This window comes from Anas platyrhynchos, chromosome 4, assembly GCF_047663525.1.
Source record: "Anas platyrhynchos isolate ZD024472 breed Pekin duck chromosome 4, IASCAAS_PekinDuck_T2T, whole genome shotgun sequence".
Lineage (NCBI taxonomy): Eukaryota > Metazoa > Chordata > Aves > Anseriformes > Anatidae > Anas > Anas platyrhynchos.
In genome coordinates, this window is record NC_092590.1 from 45,327,030 (window position 1) to 45,348,367 (window position 21,338).

A 21,338-nucleotide genomic window follows, 5' to 3' on the forward strand; every position below is an offset into this window, starting at 1 on the left:
TCTCTTGGAGTTAAATAGATTTTTGTTTGCAGACGTCAATGGCTTCTAAACAAAGCCACCATTGTAAACGCCCGCCCTCTACATTGCAGCTGCCTGCAGTGGCTTTCCTTTCTAGGAAACCACTTCCAATTATCTTCCACATTAATGAGCATTCCTTATTTCTGAGAAGTTGTAACCTAGAGGCTGAGGTAGCTGTTGTATTGTTATGGCAGAGCAACTGTGTATTGATGTCAAGCTTGTAGGTCCCTTATCAGTTGTCTGCCCCAGCGCACTCAGTCTAGGACAAACATTGTTGAGGCGACTTCATTTACAAAGGTCCCTGTAGTGCTCAGAAATCCCAGATGCTATCAGGGAGTATCAATAGACAGGAGTATAGCATAACCAACTGAAACCTCATAGCCCCATGTGTACCACGGGTGCTTTTGTGGCACTTAGACCTGAACGTCCCCATTGCACAGCATTGTAGTGCTGCCAGCAGCGGGGAACCCTTCCCCATCCTTCTCAGGGGGGCCTTAACTAAACTAACGTCCTTCTTATGAAATTAATTTCCAAATTTAAACTCTTGCTGACTACTGCTGCAAAGCTGTGTGCTGATTCAGTGGCCAAGGGCAGTTTACCAAGACCTCATCAGCAACAATTCTCTACCCAGCACGCAGACACAAGGCTACCAATACGACTGTGATGAGTACTACTCTGAAAGTATACTTTGTGCATTTCTCCAAAATATTTTTCATTACTAGTGAGAAGAACAAACTAGAACTTCCATGTACTTTGTGAAATAAAATGATAAAAAAGTTTAATTTCATCAATCTTTTTTATATTTTGATTTAATGTGTTTTATAACACCACATACAAATATGCTTCCAAATGAAAAGTGAGAGAATGTCAGAATCTTGCCTTTCAAAAAATGCCGGCATGAATGATGACATCTTGAAAAGAAGACATTTCTATTTTTTACCCTAAATATATCACTGTTGAAACTAATAGCTTCAGATAGAAAATAAATAAATAAAAACTCCTTGACTCTGAATGACAGAGGTATCCTCAGTTCCTGAGAGAGAACTGATTTTTTTTTTTTTCTTACTGCCTCTAAATGCATGAATTTACATACAACCATACTATACTAGGTTTATAAGTCTGTTAAAAATGATGTATGAGGGTCACATTACATTTTGAAAAGACCATGAGCGGAGAAAAAGGACACAGAATGGGAAAGAGACAAAAAAAAATGAGGTCATTATCTGTGAAAACAGGCCCAGATTTGGCAAACAAAACTCAGCCCAGAAAAACATGTACTTCTGCATACACAGAAACATGCAGCTTAATGGGGCTCATGTGGGCATTAGGCTGGCTTGGTGAGGAATGTGGCCAACAGACTGAAACTGGAGCAAAAAAGGAGGGAGATCTAAATCAACTTCAGAAATGGAGTTTAGAGAAATAGTAAAGAAAGAAGTGTTTGTTTTGTACAGAACTGAAAACTAGCACTCAGGAAACATTCCCTTTTATCGTTGGTACATGTTACTCCACACCCCAAGCTTAGTCAGTGGGCTTGGAAGCCCCCAGAATTACACATAAAAATCCCATGTGCCATCCCAAGTTAAATACAAGAAGGCAGCACAGCAGCAGTTTAACACAATATTCATTCAGCTATTCCATGGGCTTTCTGTCGGGCCATCGCTGAGCTGGGGCGGGCGAGCTGAAGTACCTACAACACATCCAAAGCACAGCCATGTAGGGACACCCATTGTTTGCCACACCTTTGGGAGCCTGAGCCTTACCCCTCATCAGCAGAAGCTTACTAAAGCACAGCCTGCACTCAGTGGTGCTTTTTTCCACTTCTTTCCATGTCAGATCCCACTGTACCACCCAGCTCCCCATGCTGTGCCTGCAGTGGGGTGCCCCCTTCCCTGCAGCAGATGGAGCCCCTGCATCTCCAGCAAGCATGGCTGGATAAGGGAAGGCACAGGGGTGTGCTTTTTCCTACAGTCCTGTTTTATCCCTGTGGGCCTGTAGCAAGGCGAGGTGCTTTGCAAGCACAGAAAAGTGCAACTGCCCTGCAGTGTTTTAGTACCGCGTCCTGTTGCTTGGCTTTACTGGCTACAGCCAGCGAGTGACAGCTGCATTTGCAAGTAAATCAATGGGGCTTTTCTTCAGACAGTCGCAGCTGGCATATTTTTCCTCCTCTGCACTTTTTGGTAAAAGGAAATTGTGCCACTACCTGCACACTGCAATCAGGCCTTCTAGAAGAAAGAGGAGATGTGCTAAAAGTTTACGTCCCTGCATAACGCTTCAGAAGTTGTTTGCCTTCCAGACACGTGACTCCCATGCAAACCTTGAGCTAAACCTTAAGGTTCAGCTCCTGTTGTTGTTTTATAACATTTGTATGTTTTGGCTCCTCTGTAAACTTCAGAAACTGCAATCAAAGGTGTTGCAAGATGTACTTCCCCTCTGAAAGAGGAGACTGCAAGCAGGAACACGACCTCCTGCCCCTGTGGTTGCTGCACTGCCTGGCAGGTGGAGACTTGTGGTCTGATCCCTGTCTCAAGGACTCAGTACAGTTTAGTTTCCAGGCCAGGGAACTTTCTATTCTCCTTTGAGAAGTGTATCGACTACCACAGGAACTGGAAAAAGTGGCCAGCACAGTGCCAGGGCTCCTCTCTCTTGGGAGTGTTAGCTAGCAGTCACTGCTGAGGGGCATGGTTGAACCTTCTGTCTAGTTGAAATCAAGGGGAGACAGGACAAGGTGCAGGAGATACAGCAAGCTCAGGCATAGCTAGCAAAGAATATCTAGAAATATGAACAGGGAGATGTGAAATCTACCTTAGCCTGAAAAAAAAAAAAAAGCATTCCAAAGAACATCTCTAAGAATGTGCATTAATCCATCCTCTGCAGTAACCTTTTGCTCAGATGTCCCCTACCTGTCACTGTTTCACTCCTTACACAACATCCTTTGGTGGTGGTGTTTTTTTTCCCCCCTTTACATATCCGGTCCATCAGCAGCTTTCAGCCACAATTCCCTGATGTCAGTGCTGGCTGCTGGGGCTGGGGGCAGGTCCTGGGATGGAGGGAATTGAACACCACTGATTCAATTAGCCTCCTGTGACTCACGGCGCAGAGTAGTGCCAGGAATTGATGGGCTTGGGAAAGTACTTAGTTGTTCTAATCAGGAAGGAGCAAATCCCAGGAAGCCCAGCAGAGCATATGAACATCAAAGAGGCCAAGAAAGCCAGGCTGGCCAAATCCCAGTACTGTGGAGGCGAACCCAAGCAGCCTCGCAGGACTCTGTGGAACCAAAAAAAAAAACTCACGGTATTTTCAACATCTGCATAATCCAGTCAGACAATAAATTATTTGTCATCTAGATTCTAAAAATGAAGTCTGGGAAGCCATTGGACAGCTTCTTTCTAGTTTACTTTTCTTCTTTGTTTTTAGATGTGCATGGCTTTGAATACTGAAGGCACTTTTTTAAAAAAATACACAAGTATCTGAATAAATACTCTTCTTCTTTTAACACAACTGTTTTGTTTTGCAAATCATAGACAAAATATCAAGTATTTGTATGCAGTAAGCGTAACATTTTGTGGAGTTGCTAGTATATATATTATTTCCAGACTAGGGCTATTTGTTTGTCTTTCAACATATCTGTTACTGTAATAGAAGCTATGGATCTTGTATTCATGCTGCAGAAGACAATATAAAAAAGAAGCGATTATTAGAAATTTTATTCTTTGTAGCTACAGATATTCCATCATAATTCAGGTCAACAAATCCTGCAGTTCCCCCAGAAAAGGAAAACCAGCTGTCCTCAGCCTGAGAGAAATATTTTCATCTACATTTTCATAAAGAAGAAGAAAAAAAAAAAAAAAGAGAGAGAGTAAACTTGATGAATGAAGGTGAATAGCATAGAAAATTGAATAGTGATAGGATATGTTGCAGAGCAAGAAGTTTTGACCTGGTGGTGGTGAATTTCCTTCTTCTTTTGGTGTTTCAACTAAGGTCAAATATAGTACAGATGAATTTAAGTCAGCACAAGAGTATGAGCTCACAGGTGGTCTACCACACCATTTGACTTTGACATGTACGTTAGCTGCTAAGGAAGCTATGCAAAAGTCAGAATCTATGACTATTTACATCAGCTAAAGAACTGGTTCACCACCATTAAATACTATCATCATTTTGGTTTTGGTACAAACTCACGTGTCAGATAAGTAAATAAAGACTTATACGAGTGGCTTGCTTTTTCCAGTTCCCTGCCCCACAAAATAGTAACTACAGTCCCAGCAAAGATTTCACCAGGAGCACTGCAGTTCCAGAGTATTCATTTTCCCCAGGTATTCTGACAGCTTGTTTTGTGTTCACTGAGGTAAACATGAGGTTACTTGTGATAATGAATGAATCAATGAATCTGAGGAAACAAGTAAATACAATAAACCCAATGGACTGGAACAGCAAAGCTGTCTCATTGAGTAAGAAGATAGAAGCTGTGAAGGAAAAATTGTTAATTTTCCTTCGGCTTGAATTGATGATTTTTGGTTAAGAAGTGGAATGTATTTTTTTTCTGTATTCTAACCAAGGTTCAAGAAGAGCTGAGACTGGAAAGAGGATCTGCTAATCTTGAAATGATGTCTGTCTTCAAACAACTTCAGTGTGAAACTGCAGGGCATAAAAAGCAAGGATCATAAACCAGAAGCAAGGTGGGAGCAATCCTGCCCAGCTCAGGGCTGGTCGTTGATGCTGGTGTTAAAATAACACCCTGGATGAGTCAGGCATGCGCTTCCTCTCCATCGTCCCTCCCCACCAGGCTCAGGTCTGGCAATCTCCACCCACAGCCCTATTTTTATAACCATTTATTGCCCCAATAAACATCGCCTCACCATCATCTATTGCTAACAGTCCTCACTCATAGATATTTCACTGACATCAGCATAAACTTCAGCCAAATATTTTTTAATTCCAAAGACAGCTTTAAAGTTGGTTTTGCTGTAGCAGTTATTCTTAGGAGAAACAGCTATTCTTATGTACTTTATAAAGGCTAACAGGGCATGTTAGTGTCGGTAGTTGCATTTTTAACCATCATCAGGATCAGCGGGTTTATGAACTGAAAAAACAGTGGTCTGGACTTTACTCTAGAAGTCAGAGGAGGAAGGCTCCTTTTCACTGTGCTGGTACTTGTGCAGCTTGCCTGTGCTGGCTGACTTATTTCATGCTCGGTTACACCCTGAAGTTCAATTTCTTGGATGACTCCGGATGCAGTGGCTTGTGTTTGACATATTTTGATATAACAGACATGCTATAAATAAATGATGCATGTATGCCTTCATGGATGAAAAGCCACTGCAGTCGCTATCATGTTGAAGAGGGGGAGGAGAGATCAGTGTATGGCTTTATTTCTGCAGCATGTGCCCTCCTGACCCCACTGGCTCCTCCACCAGCAGATGCATGTGCACCACAGAGGGGACACAAATGTGGGCTTTGGTGGGCTTCCAGGAGTCAAGCTGGTCATTCTCCATCCAGCAGACATTTGAATCAGTCTCTCATATAAGCCTGATGTAGTATCGAGGTCTGACTAATAGCATGTTACCAATTAGCCCTGTTATTTATTATGTGAAACAAACAAAACTCAGGACTTCAAATTGAGAGTGGAGTAAGGAGGAGACGTGAATGGAAGCAAATACTCTTCAAAAGGCTCTTAGATGTTGCTAGATTTATTAACTTATTCCCTAAGTTTCCCTGCCAAAATAATGTTTGGCATAAGAGGATTGTTCTTTAAAAGGTTACTGAATGAGCACAACGTGGCAATATTGGTTTTGAAATGGCTTTTGAAGAGCAGCCCGCTACTTTTTCAGTTGTGTTGCCATGGCTTTCTTGTTTGTTTTCTGCTGTCATTATGGATTTGTTCTGTTTTCTTTGGGTTGTTCAGTTTATGACATAATAATAAATATTTATGCTAGCAAAGCCCATTATCAGGAGGAAGTATGATCAAAAGATTAGGTACAAAATTAGGAGCCTGGAAACGGCATCTTCTTCCTCACAGAGATGATAATAAAGTCTGAATAACATCATGTCTTCTTACCTGTGTCCTCATCTGGTTTGTCTGCAAATCTTTTCATGGAGGACACCGTGGATACAGTGAACAACACCTACAACGAGCCCCGGCTCCAGCTGGAATTTCTACATGTTCCTGTTGTTACTCCTCCTAATACTGTCCTGACAGCATTCTTTTCCCAGCTGTGGAGGAAGAATCACATCTCAACTGTACCACAAAGGCAGGAATATAAGCCCTGAAGTATAAGAAATAATAAATTCAGTTATACAGCTGTTTGGGTCAGAAGCTGCTAATTAAGACAAGGCTGCACACACTACTTAGCAAATTCAGGTATGTGGGAAATAAACCAAATGGAACAGGATGCTTAAATGCGAATATCTTACCAATCGGGAAGAATAGATGAAATAGTAAGATCTGTATTGAAGGTATTTGAAATTGAAGATAGAGAAACAATCAAAATACTCTCCTGACATTCATAAAAAGTATATCTATAAGACCTCAAATGAACAAATTAAACAAATGGAAAACAAGGGAAGCCATTGGAGGAAAGGGAAAGGAAAAAGGAAAGGGAAAGGAAAAGGGAAAAGTGCAGCAAGATGAGCCCTAAATTCTCTTGAAGCCACTGATATTTTTTTCAGTATAATCTGGGAATGAGACAATTTCCTCACAAGTGGAACAAAGATTAATTTCCTGGAAGAAGGAGACCTTATAAAGTGCAAGGAGAATTAGATTGACTTCAAGGAAGATAAAACATTTTTCTGCTTGTGGTAACAAGGTTGAGCATAATACTGAATAACAGCCAATGCTTTTAATACAGTTGAAAAAATTTTGGAATTTCATGATGTCTCAGAGATAATTTTCAAATAACATATTATTTGTACTATTATTCAATTTTTCAAAGTATTATTGACATTTCATATTACATTTTTTTTCTAGTGCATTAGGTAAGTATATGGAAAAAAATAGCAAGAGAGAGACAAAGAAAGGCCAGATTCCACTTGTGCCAAGTACTGGCAGCAAGAAGAGAGGTGTCTGTAGATTCCAATTATCCTTGTTCTTCTAATGCACGTAATTATTTTGATATGGACAGAGAACAGCAAATGACTTCTAAAGGTACATTTTTTTTAAAGTCTGAAAAAAAAAAATACAAAAAAGGCAGAGCCAGGTAGACTCCGAGTGACCCAAATAAGCAGTGGAGGTTGCACACACATCACCTGCGCAGCCTGGTGGTAGAAGGCCTCCAAACATCACCTGCGCAGCCTGGTGGTAGAAGGCCTCCAACCTTCAGGCTACTTGTCCAGACCATGTGCCCTGTAGTCAGTGGGTTCCCCTTGTATGGCAGCATGCCATCATCTGCTGGGATTTCCTTACTTATTTCTGTGACCGAAGTGCTGAAAGTTTCAGCTTTTTTTTTTTTTTAGATGCCACCATCTTACTCTGGCTTTGTGGAAAATACTTAGAAGTGTCTGTTTAAAACCTAAAAATCTATTGCTTAAAAGTAATACTTAAATAACCAGGTAGTTTCTTCAGATTATATTTCCATTCTTCTTTTTTTCCTTTCTACTTTTGAACATATTTAGCCTTCTTACTACCTACTGAATAATGTAATGGATATAATAGGAGCTGGTAGATTTTTGATTGCCATCTGCAATCCAAATCTGGCCTTTTGCAGCAGCAAGAGTGTTTGGTATTGTTTAGTGCAGGCGAAGGCTGTTGGACAAAACACAGGGGAGGACAGCAGCAGGATTTCCTGCTAGATGGGGGGAAAAAGGAGGGAACCAGGAGAGCAGCATTCTCTAGAAATGATTCTTGCATTTCCTCTTTAAAAAATATGACTGAGTCTATTACTGTAAAGGGAACAATGTGCAATGGAGAGCAGGGTTCAGTGCCTGGATGGGCAAAGAGCTGGCATGCCTCTCCATCCCCCAAATTTCCAGAATGCAAACTGGCTGATGTGCACCCACACCAGGACATTTCCCTGCTTGGTGCTGCTTGGCTTGCTCTTTTGTATGGTCAGCTGTGGGGGCCAGTGGAGCGGCTGTGTGACTGCTTTCCCTCACCCACCTCCCAGCACCTGGTCTCTGCTTCCAAGACCATCTGGGCTCACCAATGCTGCAACAGCAGAGCACAGGCAAAGAATTTAACAACTGGATCTCTTCCTACTCAGTGCAATGAGTATGCATTGATGGCATGAGTTAGCTTTATACCCTGCGGGTATAACACAATGAGATATTATTCCCCTTGTAGATAACATCTGGGGCAATGTTAAAATCTGTTAATTGTCATAGAGTCACGCGCTAGCAAGGTGATTCAATTGTTTCCCTACTGGAGACTGCTGCCTGGTCCAAGGTCACTGTAGCTCTTTCAAAACAACTCATCTGTTGGCTTAATCATATTGTTGTTTCCCCTCTTTTTGGAAAGGAGTTGCTTCATTTGGCTTCATGGGAAAACATGGTTTCAGCAGAGAATGAGCCCCAAGACAAAAAGCGTAGATAGTTGTTATTTTCATAGTCTTAGTTGTGGCAGACATTAAAAAATCTTTGCCCAGAAGAACTTCAACATTTTTCAATTCAATTATACTTTTCACAGAGGAGTTCTTCAAACACGAAAAGCTAGCGGGTAAGAGCCTGGTAACAGCAACTTTCTGCTGTATATTTCCCCAAATGGAAAGCTGTAGCAAAGGGCTCTTCTAACATATACATGTACATACTTCCATTAAGTCCAGTTGCAGAGTGCTGCCAGCAGCTGCTGTGTTCAGACGGAAGCTAAGGCTGAGGAAAGAAGTAAATCAGAAACAATACTCCACTCCAGTGAATGAAGACAAGTTTTTACCTTGAAAAGCTTTTTTTTTTTTTTTTTTTTTGAATTGATGCTTTGATGAATAGAAATCCAAACACATTCCTTTTGCCCTGCAGAATTTAGGTTAGGTAATGAACACCAGAGAGTTTTCATTGATGGCCTTCCTGTACAGTCTTACACTCTTTGAATATTGCAGTAGTTATTCCAAGTGTTTTTTTTTTGTTTTTTTCTTCTTCTCCCAAGGGCAAATGGCATACAAACAACAAACTGGTATCTAAAATAAAAGACACTTGAGCTAGCATGTAGTTTGTGTAGTGTTTTGCTCAGAAAAATAAGTTTTTTTTGCTAACAAAGGGAGCAAAATAAATATGCAAGTTCCAGGCAGTTGAGATTGCTTTGTAGAGCCTAAATAAAGCTTGCTTGAGGGAAGAACCTTCTGTTACAGACAAAAGAGTTAATTCACCAAAGCTATGGAAAGAACTCTCTTCCCCAAATAAAAGACCTAATGACCCCTATAAAGAGAGCCATATTGTGATGCTGTAACTTGATTATAGGGAAAGAGTGTCTTTGTGTCTTTTAGTCTTTGCACTAACAGGAAAACAAGGTGTTCTGCAATAAATAGGAAAACTTTTTCTAAAGCTTTATGGTCTTCTGCGCTATTTTACAAAATAACCTATCTGCTACTCACCACAAAAAGCCACAATTAAAGTGAAGTGATTCATCCCTTTTCAAATGTCAGGCTGGCAACAGGGTTAGAAACGAGGCAGCCAAGAAATTGCTCCTTTGAAGCAAGCAAATGGAAGGCTCTTATTTTAAAGCAGTTGCTGTATGTTCAAGGAGATGGGAACGTATCTTCCAGCAGGACAAGTGGCTTCAGGCCAGCCCACAGATGGCCCTCACATGGGTGTGCATGGGTAGGGACAGCTGCCCCGAGTGACAGAGAAGATTAGCCTCTGTACTTTAGAGATGACTGAAAGAAAACACACAACCGAGCAGAATAAAGAAGGAAATTAAGGAAGTAAGCTAGGCTTGCCTGTTCTTAGAAACTCAAAAATGATTGGTAGGGGTGTTCAGTGGGTGTGTGGTTTGTGTTTGCCATGTTTCAGAGGAGATAAATATTCACACAGTGACTGGTGGAACTCACTACCCCAAGATATTTCAAGAAGATTAGCATGACTTGAAAAAAAAAAAATAAAGTAACATTTATTTTTATTGAAAGAATGATCAGAACTTTTCAAAAACAGGCATCCCTCCCTACCCAAGAGACTAACAGGAAGGGAAGGGAACTGTTGTATTTCAGAGCATAAAACTAGGAAGAAAATGCCCATTGGGAGGGCAGGTCAAGCAAATAGCTGCGATGTAGAATTTTTAACTCCCTCTTCTAATGCATTTCATACCCACCACTTTTTAGGAAAATTAGAGTTGATGGACCATTATGTTTAGTTCCTGTGACTCTTGGGAGCCAATTTGTGTTATACTGTGGAAGCTTTTTTACAATTACTGACAGCAGTAATGCTGTCCCTGGTAGCTGTCTGTTGTTTAAATGAAGGGGATGAGATCTATTAAAAATTTGGTTTGATTTTATAAAGAGGTGATATATTTGCTTGAAAGTAAAAATTCCCTATACCTGCCTTTCTCACTTGCTTTTAGGATGAAAATGGAAAATTGGATGCTGTAAGTAAAGAGACAAAACTCCATGAGATTGCTGGGCTGCTCTTTGGCCTCGGCTATGCTTGCACACTTGTTACAGGCTCAATGCAGAATGACAGTGTAAAAGAAGTCCCTACATTTTGTGGGGACTTAGACAGGAACACCTCCAAGTCTTTCCCTTGGTGGCTTTTGTATATGAGTATTTGAGGACCACTTCCGGACTGAGCAGGTGCCTTGAAAGGGTGAGGACAAAGAACAGGAGCGAGGGCAAGGCATCAGAGACCTCTCTGCTCTTCCTTTATGAATGTGTACACACCATGTTTCTTGAGAAACCTTGAAAGAAACCATAAACCTTCTTGTAGTGGGGCTGTCAAAAATTCAACAGTTACAATTTTGTGAGTCTCTATGTGCACTTTTCTCTAGGTACTGCCTAGCAGTGGCATATGATCATGAAAAAACAAAGGGGAGGTGAGATTCACCAGTGAATCCTCAGGGTGTGTGCCCTGCCCCTGGCTGCCGGCACCCAGCCATCCATGCACAGGACACCTCTGGGACTCCAGGACAAGAAAAACTAATACCCAGTTCCGCATGAGGTTTTTGTTGTTGTTGCTTTGTTTTTGTTTTGTTAGCTCACTTCTGATTTGGCAGTAAAAATATACTTTAGATCAATTAGGCTTTCCCTCAGCGCATTTCTGCCTTGTTCATCACTATGTCTATTTCCTGGTGAAATTCTTGCTATCCAGCACTAAAGCAATCCTTCACAGGATGAATTTATCTGGTGTGGGAGTGAGTGTCTGTCTATTGCTATGACAATCTGTCCCTGCCTGTATTTGCAGAGAGGGATATTTTTTCACTGCCTAGACTTCAAAGCTAGGGATCTGCCTATTTCCAGCTGATGACAGGGGAGTGAGAAGAATAAAGTTTGGAAGTGGGATGGGTTTTGTTGTCTTTTGGAGTCTTGAATGCTTGCAATACCTGTATGATGTCCGAGGATGTGAAAAGGGCTTCACTGGAAGGAGACACATCCTTAAGTGTTTGTCTGCAATCACCACATCTAACGACCCCACTTCCTCCTTTGTTTTTCAAGAACAGTTTGAAAAGCTGCATTTAACGTGTTAAATTCTCTTCCCTAGAGAATCAAAGGGTATAGGAAAAAATGCAGTGCATCATCCTTGACTTGCAAAATGGCTTTTTTTTCCCCTGGGATCAAACAAGGAGAGTGGTTTGGATCGATGTGCTGTCTCCACCATTCACCTTCTGCATCTTCTGTAGGTCAGCATCAACAGGGCAGGGTACGTCAGGTCCCAAAGAGTTATCTGTTACCACTAACAAACTTTTGTATCTTGGTAGGGCTAAACCAGAGCTGGTTTCATGTGTTTGCCTTGCTTTGCTACATCACCCATATTACCAAAGTATAGGTATATGCTAAGCCTCTGGGTATGACTATAAACACAGCTACTAGATTATTAAAGTTATGTATCATTTACTTGAATTAAATGAGTCTTAGTAAGCATTCAAGGATGCTCACAGAGATGATATAAAACTCTCAAACTTAATGCCATCCTCAGTCAGTCTCTCCAAAGCATGGCAGGAAAATAAGAGGGCAACAGTAGGGACAACTGGGGGAACATCAGAAAGGAACGTCTTGAAGAAAGCAAGGACATACAACTGTACTTACAGCAAAATGGATGTTGATTGTTTTGTGAGTGTTTTCCACAGATAATGAACAGAGAAATTTTGACACAAACTTAATGACAAAAAATAGGACCGCACTCCAATGGCTAATTACTACCATGTAATCTGACAAATGGCAAAGCCTCCCAGTTTTGCTAATGAGCTGCATCCAAGAGCCTGAATTGAGATTCCAGTCTAGAGAATGAAACATGCAAATATCCTCACGCTTTGAGAAGCCCTCTCAGCACGCAGGTTTAGCTCCTGTGACTAATCTGCCTGCACATCCCCACATCAACGGGCAGCTCATTAATCAAATCTCCCACTTTTTCTTCTCCTTTAGTATCACGGCAGGGCATTTCTCTCAGCAAAATAATCTGAGTAAACAAGAATGCAGCCCAGACTGGGAAGCTCTTTCTGTGGATTGAGCTCCTGGCAAGCACTGTCAGCTGAAAAAGAAACCGAAAAGTGGGAATGGATGAGCATGACAACTCCCCGTGTGGAAGTGTCTTCACTTGGGAGCGGGGATAGAGGAAAAAAAGGAAATGCAATGCTCGTTATAAAGATCAACAAGAAAGACAACAAATAGTCATTCCAGCACTAAGGTAAGGAGCCATGGCATTCACACTCCATAACATAGAGGTGTGAATGCAAAAACCACAAAGCAATTACTCTCAAGCAAAGATGGTGTTTGCCATTTTAGGCTCTGAATCTCTTCTCCAAAGTCAAACTGACCAGCTGCTCTTGATGCTGTATGGTCTTAAGATAACATCCCTGATAACACTATAAATATGTGACACATCAAAAAGCACATGCTGCTACCAGTAATGTAGGGATCATCTCTTTTACTCTGTTTCTTGTGCTTGCCAGATATGAGCAGCAAATACACATTGTCATGCACAGTGAGACTGAGAAGAGGGGATGAAACACAAGTCCTAAAAACACCCGTTTGAATCCCATGTGCTTCAGATACACGAGTGTGTCAGCCATGTGTCTTACAAGGATTAAAAATCTCCCCCAAATCGTCCATTGAAGGTCATTGCCACATCACTCACTAACCAGCAGAAACTTCCCACCAGCATATCAGCTACACGGTACCTCTGGAAACTGTCAGAAAACATTCAGAAAGACAGACAGGTCCTATCAGGCACTGTGATTTGCAGCAGCAGCTATCCTAATCTAAGATACATGGCTGTATTTTGGATTAAATTGTGAGAAACAGCTGCTTTTCTTGGGCTCAGACAACACAAGCATTACTACTACACCTTTAAGCTCTGAAAATGAGCATTGCAGTACTCCTCAGTTGTAGAAACCAATGATGTTCCCAGCAGTTTGGGAATTCCCTATGCCTGCTATGGCTTTTAAATTGAGGGAGATTCTTGCTCTGAGCAGCATCAACAGCTTTAAATTCTTCTTTTACTCTGGCTTGCAAAAACTTGATTTTTTTTTTTAACAGAGTGGAAACTAGGGAAAGAGAAAGGAGGAAAATGAAAAAGACTGCACTGATAATTTCTGGGTAATTAAACCGACACAGTTGAGAACTGGAGATCTGGCTAATTCTAACTCTAAACCATTACCAATGTCTATTTTCCACAGCAGCAGGAAGTCAATGATGTAAGTGGAATTTCCTACAGCATAAGAAACAGGATAATGGAGGTTGACATGTGAATATCTGAAATTGCCTTAAAAGTGATCAGGATTTCTCTCAGGTTTAGTGATGTGTTTCCAAGTAGGGCTCTTTTTTATTATTATTTTCTTTTTCTTTTTTTTATTTTTTTTCTGATATAAATGTAGATATCATGCTATCTCAGAAGTAATAAAACCTTTTACATCAAAATTTGTTTTATATTAACTGTTAACATTGCTGTTTGATCTGGTCAGGTCTCAAAATAACACATTAATTTTGTAAAGGCTTTTGTGATTAAAGTGGCAAGACAAAAAGAAGGTATGTTAATATTTTTAGCTCCTAAGTCTAACACATTCTATGTCTATTTCAGTGTCTAACCATGTCTATCTACTATTGTAGTAGTCTGATAGACTGATTTTTTTTACCCAATATTTCCTCATTTCATTGCAAAAGAAATAAGGACAGTAAGGAAATGCCAAGCAAAGGTAGGACTCTTACCCTCACCAGCAAGTGCAACAGAATGTGGTCCTCTGTTGGTGCACCATAGCACATCACATCTATGGAGTCAAGAGTTCATCAAAGCAACAAGATGAGCATTTGGTTTCTGCTCTTGGGGCAACATAGTAAAATGTTGTTTGCACCTTGGATTTCTGGCAAAGATGCAGCTGATGCCATACATGCATCTCAAAATACCATCTCAGTTATGCATGGTGGCTGAGGGCGCTAAACTACACGATTTTCAAATGTGTATCTCAGCCAAAGCATTTTGTGTGCATGCTTTTATCATACATCTTTCCTCAGGAATAGCTATGACATATGGAGGAAAGCTCATTTTTGGAAGAAGAAGAAGTTTCAGAAAGAAAATGTGTTAAAACAGGAGGGCATATCTTTTTCCTTTTCCTTTCTTCTCCTTTTCTCTCCTCTTCTCTTTTTTAGCAGCACTGTTTAAAACCTCTCCTTCAGCCACATTAAAAAGCACAGAAGTTGCATACTTAATTGCCGTGTCTCCATTTTATGCAGACTGCGCTTATATATAACAGTTGTGATTACTGCCTGCTGATTGATTAATCTTTGCTGAAGCCCTACTTTTCTTGCTCTTTTATTTAAGTCTTGCAGCTGCCTCTGCAAGTGCTCCTTATCCTGACCTTCTTTGCTCTGTGCTCATAGCCCAGAGCTCAGTGAAACCCTCATGCTGGATGAAGTCTCTGAAATACGAAGCACACAAAGCCCCCAGTCCACAGTGGTTTTATACCTTAAGGTTTTCTTCACTACAGGGTTTTGGACTTCTAGCCCAGAGGAAGTGATGACTTCCAAGGCTGGAAGACAGTTGGTCATTTGTGACTAGAGGAAGAGAAAGCAATCTCAAAAACATCCCCGACCTTCAAGTGCCAAGAAGACAGATGAGTTTTGAGCAAGATCTTGGCTAGTCTATAAGCATCTGGGATATGGTACAGCTGATCTTCATCACAGAGAGGTGTTGATGTAGTAGAGGGAATACACAGGACAATGAGAAGTCCAACAGGAGATATTCTATCAAATCCAATATGTATTTGGGGGAGTGGGGGAATACTGAAAACATGACCATGTGAAATTTTATGGAACAGACAAAAATGAGGGTGAAATTGGTGTTTACCTGATTCTGTCATCCCATATTTTCCAGTAGTACACATTGTTCTTTTGGATGGGAAAGAAGTATTTGGTTCATAACTACCTTTATTCCTCACACTGTCAGTATCCCTCCACCACAATCAATTAGGACCTCTTGCTGTTTCCCACATCTGCATCTTATAGATACCACCAACAGGGAGCCATTATTAGACTCCCTATGCAAGCGCCTGTTTGTGTTTTTTCCCAACTATTCATTATCTGTCTCTAGATAAACACAGTGTGCTAGGATGCATTCCCAGACAGACCCATCAGGTGCAGTTTGGAACAGTGCTCCAGTAAGACAATGCAATGTGCATCAAGTCCAAATACAACTGGCAAATATAAGTACCTACGTGCATTCAGAGTCATAGCATGCACATACAAATTCCTTGGCAAAATAACACAAGAGCTAAGGTTTGAAACTTCAGCTAGATGAAACATAGGGTTAGCAAGAGCTCTCAGATACATACTAGTTGTCTTCTGCAAGTTAGTCTTACTGACATTTCTCCCTATTTCATCGAAGACCACCAAGAGGCAGTGGCCATAACCCACATTAAGTATGAGATATCGCAAGAAAATAACATTGTTCTAATGCACTTCAAAGACCTAACACAAGCACAAAACGTATTGTTGCAGAAATACAATTGCCTCTAAACTGACTCTGAAGGAACAGAACTGCCACATGAGGCATCATACAATGACAAAATAAAGACACAAGAAGCAGATCACCATTTTACATCTCCTTCAAAGCATAACACCTCTAGAAACATAATTTTCTTCAGCATCATGCTGGGACATTGGCTTAAGATTAATACAGAGAGGAAAGTGTCACCTCTTAAATCACCACCGTCACTCATAACACTTAGGTTTTCTCTGGAAATTTCCCAGATGTAGACCAGGCCTGAATGCTACATTAAAGATGTGGCAAGATTACAGCCCGAGACACCATGGCTGCAACATACATTAGCATCTGCAGCCATCACCACTCTTTAGATGACATACACAGTATAGCATGTGGGGATGTGCCCTCCTCCTGTGTGTTTTTTTTTTTTGTTAGTTCATCCAGATTTAAAACAAAAGCTAATCTCTGACCACAGACTCCTTTCTCAATTTGAATACCATGAAGTAACTTCCGACAGTAACTTGTTTCCTATGATGCAGAGGTAATACAGGAAGCACTGTGCTAGCTAATTTTAAAGCAGGAGAGGCTCTGAGGAATGAAACTTTACAAGTCCCGGTAAAATCTAGATTTTAAAGAGGTTAACACTCAGTGCTTGACCAACCTTTAGGGGACTTTTACAGTCAAATGAGTAAAGAAACTAGAGTTCCAAGTATGAGACAAGAAATAAGAAGGGCAATGCAAATGGAGGATTTCTTGCTCAGAATAAAACAGTGTAGACTAGGATGTTGGCTTTTATTTTTCCTTCTCTTTTTTTTTTTTTTTTCTGCGGGATAAAGCACAGACATGCCAGTAATATCATTGTAATGCAAAACAAAGTTCTGGAAGTTTAGTGCACTGAAAACAAACAAACCAGCAAGAAACAGTGTGCTTTATTTCATAATCCCCAGTATCTTCCTCCTCTAGGGATCAAATCCACATCTGGTATCAAATATCATTTTATTATTGCAACTGAGCTACGTGAATTTACTGAAATAATACATCTGTCATTTTATCTTCAGATACATGTTTTTTGAGATACATGGCACCCAACATCTGGTACACTCTTCACTGGCACCCACACTTTGATCACCAGAAGCCGTGTAAATGAAGAGCAATGCAGCAAACACCACTGTCATTTTCTTCATCTTTCAGTATTTGGCCTTGTTAAAAGACTTTCATAGCACAATTACTGTATTTTGGGTTTGGCAGGAAAACAGCTCTGGGCAGGTGTAAAGGAAGCTTGGAATGGGTCAGGAGAAATATGGCCAAGAAAGGAAATGAGTTCAGTCTGGAAAAGAAATTAGGACAAGGACGTTGAGATCGGTAGGCCCAGGAGTGGGGCTGAAGCAAAAAAACAAATGGAGGGGGAAACCCAGAAAGGATGCAGCAGGGAGATTGTGGAAGGGTGAAGAGGAAACACACATGGACAGGGAGTAATTAGGTGACTGTGGTAATGAAAAGGAAGCAGAGAATACAAAACAACATGGGTAAGATGTAAAATTTTTTTATTTTTTTTTTTAAATCTCCTCAGCCATAAACTGGAAGCTCTCTTTATAAAGAAAAAGAATAAGCTGCATCTAAGCCAGACTATCTGAAACCTTCTAGTGCACATGATATATAAGAGCCTTCATTTGCTGCTCTAGTCTCAGACATCTTTCTTTAATAACACAGGTGAGCATTGTATGGAATTCAGGCTTATAATACGTTGTTAGTAAGTACCTCCAAAACACTACACAGACTCTGTTCTCCCACGTGAAGAATTGAGGCACTGCTCCTCAAGCATCCAGAGGAAAGGTTGGTTTTAATTTGAAAATCTTCGCTGAGGTGTGCTTTTCCCCTCCAAGTGATACATTTGACACTGAAATATCTTCCTTCTGGAATCATTATGTTGTGCTAGATGTTATCATCTTACATGACTGTTCATAAAAAAAAACAGGAGGTAGTGGGGAAAAAAAAAAAGAGACTGGAGTTTAAAGAGTTTAAATTCAGAGTTTTATAAACTGACTCTCCCTCGTTTCTCAGTAACATGAGGATTGTCTTCCATTCCCAATTCCAGCTCAAAATGAACCTCAAAATAAAGCTAATGCAATCGTCCTCCTGGTTCTGCTCAATTATGCCCTGCCTCTGATGGGAGATAGAGGTGCAGAAAAACCTACAACAGGCAATTCAGAAATGCCTGCAAGGCAGTTTGTGATGTATATGGAACTCCTGAAGCAAAATAGTAACATCTTTTGGAAACTTTTTTTTTTTTAATTATTTTATCCTTACTGTTGTACTGTTAACAACTTGCAAAGGGAAGAAGTGGGATGAAACTTGAGTATGAGGTTGAAATGCAGAAAGTCACATTTAAATCATCACCTTACAGCAAGGCAAAAAGGACTTATTTGCAATTTACAGTTCTTATATGTCATACTACCCTGTAACTCTTTGTTCATAAGGGACTGAAATGAGAGAAGAGAAACAGCTTGAATGGAAATGAAGTAATACTATTTATTGCACTGTTATAAATGATGCTACATGAAAAATAGCATAATACTATTGATGTTGTCATGTCAAAAAAGTTTACCATATCAGGAAACTCCTGTGATACAGATATCATCCATTCCATAAATACATTTTTATTGGATCAAAATGGGAACCTAGTCTTTAAGAGCATCCACAAAATTATTTAATTATTAAAAACAGTAAAAGTATTTTCTCTTGCTTAAAATTACTGAACAGTTTCTACTGGAAGAAATTGTAAATAAGAGCACCAGAAAGCTGACATCCAGCATGGAAAATTTCAGCTCAGCATTTAGGTTTAACATTTTTAGAACAAATTAAAACTGTAAGAATGGAGGCACTTGGCAAACCTAAGAAGGCGGCGGCCAACCATCCATCATCTTTTTCTGCCCTACCTAAAACAGCTTCCCAAGACACAGTTTCTGAGTATGTCATTTCATAGAGTCACTTGGTGAAAGAGTACATAGCTGTACTAGAGGCAAGAAGTCTACATCATTTTTTACATACAAGAGGTGGCTGTTCCATTAATTTTCATGCTACCGGTAGGCAAGTATTTATTTGTGGGTGTTCTGCAGTAGGAGCTGCAGATTATTTATAATATGGGGCTGGTCTAACAGAATATCTTCCCAAAGATTACCTGCCTCAAAAAGTACTGTTTTATCCAGGCATTTCCTCTGAACAAGGCTGCCATTCTTCTCACAAAGCACTAATAGGAAACCTGCAGATGGTTATCTCATACACAGAAGTATTTTGACATTTTATCAGATTAACTGGATACGTCTAGCCCAGCTTCTCCCCCCCCCAAACTCACAGCCCCAAGATGCAATCACAAATAAGGTAACATGAGAAGCCAGTGGCCTTTCCCCAGCAAAGGTGCTGGCCTGGGAACCTGGGACTTGTCTCTGACGTGAGGGATGGGTGCTGTGGTCCCCAGAAGTCCCCACAAGCCAGAGCCTTGGGGACAGTGCGGCTATTGGGAGCCCTGCAGCTGCAGTTGGGGCTGCTTCACCTGCACCTGCCTGGTGTTTCTGTCTCTATTTATGCTACACACTTGCAGTTTGGGAATGGTTTTGTTGTTGTAAAGGAACACAGCCTGTGGTTTTAAAACAACCTCCCACCACATGCCCAAGTGATAAACTCTGATAAGTAAACCCATTACACAGATGTAAATGATGTTTCTGTAATTGTTCAAGCACTGTTCTCCCCGAAACAAGTGCTGTACAAGCTGCAGAGCACCCAAGTGCTTCAAAACCCATCTGGACATGGTCCTAGGCAACCTGCTCTAGGTGACCCTGCTTAAGCATTTTGGCCAACCCCTTCCTGTTCCTAAGACAAATATCACAGTCTCCCTTAGTATGGGGTTCAAGTGACTGTCCAGAAACCAGATTTTGACATGAGGCAGAATTAAATACCTTGCTAAACAGGCTCAGAGGAGCAGGAGCACACAAGAGCAGTGAAGATACCACAGCAGCTAGTGGAGATGGATTGCTACTTGCATGTGGCAGAAGAAACCTCAGCAGCTGGGAAGAGGTGCAGGCAAGTAACATTTCTTGGAAAGAGTGCTCAGTGAGGATGAACAGCAGTGCAGAGCACAGAGAAACCCGTAGGGTGCTGCAGATGAGCCAGAGGCTTCTCTGGTGGAAAACCGCAAGGTCAAGAGAGCACTGCAGTCACCTAAAAATAATTTGATGTTTGCTATCTTGGAAAGCAGGCATTGCACTGGGCAGATTAACTCCTAATTGAGTTTTCTGTTATGAGTGTGTAAGAAGAAAGGAATTGGATGTGGTTTTATTGTACATAAATATGCTCAAGATATAAACAGAAGGCTTGGTTTGTGAACTTGTATAGCACAAATATAAACTAGCCTTTGGAATAACAGCTTTTTGGACAGAAATATATTCACAGGTATTTGTGCACCTAGAAACTGGCACAGCAGGGCAGAGAGTGCAGGTCCACCCAGATGTGTGCAACCTGGGGAAGAGGTTGTAAGATGGACCAAATCCTGGATGTTAACTGTCACACACTGACCTACCTATGGTCAAGCTGTTTCACTGAAGATGGCAGAGTTACACACACACACAAAGTCATAGCTGAGCTACCTTGCTGAATTTACCCACAAGCAAGGTTGTAGGGCCACAAAAGCAAAAGCGCAGCAGAGCAGAGAAGGGGTCCCACAAAGAGCCCTGCTCATTGGAGATGTAGGCTTCTTGCCAGCTCTTCAAAGGCTGCCTTTGAGGGGAGATTTGAGGGAAAGCTCCTTTGTGTTTATGCAAAACAATTAGCTGGGAAAGGCTCTTTCGTGGGTGCAGAAAGCTAACAGCTGCCCTGCCAGCCCAGGGGCTGAAGCAGCAGACACAAAGTGGCCATAACCACATCCCTGAAGCCTGCCTTGGGGCTGTCTGGAAGGATTTTGTCTCTTCAGTGCTACATTCATAACAGCGATATAAAGCCAATTAGTAGTTGGGCTCCTTTGTTATTTTTTCTTCTGCGCTTTTACAAAAAATCCAATTATTAAGACTACCATCTTTCCAGCTGAGGAGCTTTACCTAGCACAGACTGCATGTTCGGCTTTGTTTCCATTTCCCTTTTGTGGCTTTCTTTATTAGAGAAACCAATTGGAAATCATTAGTAGGAAATGCTAATGGTTTTAGTCATTCATCAGTCACAAGATATTTCAAAAGCTGCAACCTGGAGTACTGTTAATGCAATCTGCAATACTCCTTGATATTGTTGAC

At 40.9% G+C, this 21,338-nt stretch overlaps 1 long non-coding RNA gene across 1 annotated transcript in view; it reads right to left on the reverse strand.

Annotated features, from left to right (window-relative positions):
- Nucleotides 1-842: 842 nt before the first annotated feature.
- The window catches only part of LOC106015750 (uncharacterized), a 28,619-nt gene continuing 8,123 nt past the window's right edge, over nucleotides 843-21,338 (reverse strand). Inside the window, exons 3-4 of the long non-coding RNA XR_005265804.2 lie at nucleotides 6,074-6,281; nucleotides 843-3,282 (exon numbers count right to left, since the gene is read on the reverse strand). This is a non-coding gene — a long non-coding RNA (uncharacterized lncRNA). The remainder of the gene's footprint in view (nucleotides 3,283-6,073; nucleotides 6,282-21,338) is intronic.